This window comes from Pipistrellus kuhlii, unplaced genomic scaffold, assembly GCF_014108245.1.
Source record: "Pipistrellus kuhlii isolate mPipKuh1 unplaced genomic scaffold, mPipKuh1.p scaffold_m20_p_2, whole genome shotgun sequence".
Classification (NCBI taxonomy): Eukaryota; Metazoa; Chordata; class Mammalia; order Chiroptera; family Vespertilionidae; genus Pipistrellus; species Pipistrellus kuhlii.
The window spans coordinates 45489326-45491939 of NW_023425515.1; positions in this window are offsets into that span (position 1 = coordinate 45489326).

Consider the following 2614-nt stretch of genomic DNA (forward strand, 5'->3'; position numbering starts at 1 on the left):
CCCGGAAGTGACGTTGGTGAGCCCAAGTAGTCAAGGTCCGCGTTGAACAAAAGAAAAGGACTTGCTCAAAACTGCCATATTCTTTCTAGAGTTGATTGTTATTATAGAGCAAAAATATAAAACTTTTTTGATAACTTAATTTCCTATATTACCTCTAATATCTCGAATTTTGATAGAGTAGGGGGATCAAAGAATGGTACGGTCCAGATGTGTGCGTCGGTCTTTAGCGTCCGCCGGGAACGAGGAGAGCCGGAACACAGGGCCGCTTTGTAGTGGTGATACTAGCCCCGCCTCCCGGCTGCTCGGGTCCGGAGGAGGCGGAGACTCGAGGGGAGGACATTTCTAAGCCCCGCGCGCGGGGGCGTGGCCTCTGGGCTGTTGTTTACAGCGAGTGCCCGCAGGCGTGGCCTCCCCGTAGTGAGGACGAGCAATGAAGTCGCTTTTTCCCCCCCTTTAGTCTTCCCGGGCTGCGAATTGGAGAGGAAAAAACCCGACCTGGTTGGGAGTTCGGAATGGAGTAGTGTTTCCAGAGCTTGGCGGCCAATTGCAGGGAAAGCCAACAGGATCTGGCTTAAAAGCTTTATTTCAAATAGTAGTTAGGGGAGAAGTTTCAAAGCCGGGGGAGGTCCTTTAATATCCGCTTAATATCTCCTCAATATCCCCTCTCCCCCAGCTTTGTTAAAGGGTCAACTATCATTAAACAAACAAACAAACTTAAAAGTTCCACTTAGAATTGTATTAAAACCTCCCTATAATTAAAGTAAAAACAATGAGGCGGCTAGGCTCTGTGGCCTGGGCTTTCCTTCCTCGCTTGACCGTTATATTCCCTGTATTAGGAATATAAAAAGTCAGGTTAGAATCGCGTGCGCATTTTGCCTACATTTCATTGATGGAGAGGCCCACCTCAGTGTGACTGTGCTCAGAGAGGAAGCAGCTTGCTCAGTCAGGTGGGATATGTGTGGGAGTCAAGCCCAAGTCTCACCAACTCTTACGTGTTCCAGGGAAAAGGGGAAAATGAGGGTTGTTCACATGTTTTTCAGAACCTAGTGCTTTTCAAACTTTAATGTGCGTATGAATCCTCCTAGAAATCTCTGTAACATGCAGATTCTGATGAAAAAGGTCCTGGATGGGGCCAGGGACTCTATCCTTCTAACAAACTCACAGGTTGTGTTAATGCTGCTGGTCTGATCCATGGGCCACAGCAAGGTAGGTCCACTCCCTTCTGATGCAGATGAAGACACTCAAGTGTCTTCACAGGTCAGTCACAGAAAGTCAGGGGCCTGCAGAACTGGGACCATAGCACCCATCTCTGCTTTTCCTGTCAAGGCCACTGTATAGTACCTGGACTTTGGGAAGGCAGTGCTCACAGACCCAGAAAGGAATGCATCAGAACATGGTTTCTCCCATTTCTGATCTCAGAGACAATGTATCTTAAAAAACAAACAACCAAAAACGTGAACTTAATCTCCAGAAGTAAAATATAGAAAAGATCCATGGAAGAGAATAAGCAGTTATTGGCATTCTGTTGAGCATAACAGTTAAAGATAAAGGTAATTCATAAAGTAAGTTTTAATGAGTTTCACATTCTAATGACAATACTAATAGTGAGATTATATAAAGAAACCTGCTATCTCATTCCTAGAACTCAGTCAGGAACTTGGAACTTCACCCTCTTCCAGATTTTGTCACCTTGAGAGATAAAGAAAAAGCAAACATTTTGGGATTCTATGCTCATTCTTTTTAAAAAAAAATATATATTTTATTGATTTTGTACAGAGAGGGAGAGAGATAGTTAGAAACATCGATGAGAGAGAGTCATCGATCAGCTGCCTCTTGCACACCCCCTTACTGGGGATGTGCCCGCAACCAATGTACATGCCCTTGACCGGAATCGAACCCGGGACCTTTCAGTCCGCAGGCCGACGCTCTATCCACTGAGCCAAACCGGTTTCGGCCTCTATGCTCATTCTTGTCATGATCAAAACATTTTTGATCAAATACAGTGATAATTTAATCAAGACCAGTGGGGAGTCAAAAAGACACTGACCTTGTAAGATTAAAATAGCAACTATTGCCCTGCTGGAGGCATGTCTCAGTGGTTGACCATCAACCTTTGAACCTGGAGGTCATGGTTTGATTCTCAGTTGCAGGCTCGATCCCCAGTGTGGGGTATGCAGGAAGCATTTCATTATTGATGTTTCTATCTCTTTCTCCCTCTCCCTTCCTCTCTCTGAAATCAGTGAAAACATTTTTAAAATACAGCAGCAACTATTCTTTTTTTTTTTTTATCCTCACCTGAGATTATTTTTTCCATTGATTTTAAAGAGTATGGAAGGGAGAGGGAGAGACACACGCATCAATGTGAGAGAGACACATCAATTGGTTGCCTCCTGCATGCTCCCTAGGGCCCAGAAATAGAGCTAGCAACAGAGGTATGTGCCCCTGATTGGACCCTTCAGTTTGTGGGCCAACGCTATAACCACTGAACAAAACTGGCTAGGGTAGCAGCAACTATTCTTAACCAACAAATAAGTAAAGCAAAAATAATTTTAATATTTTCCCCATGATGTTCCTCAAATCTGTCATCGAAAAAGAACAAACTGAGGCTGTTACC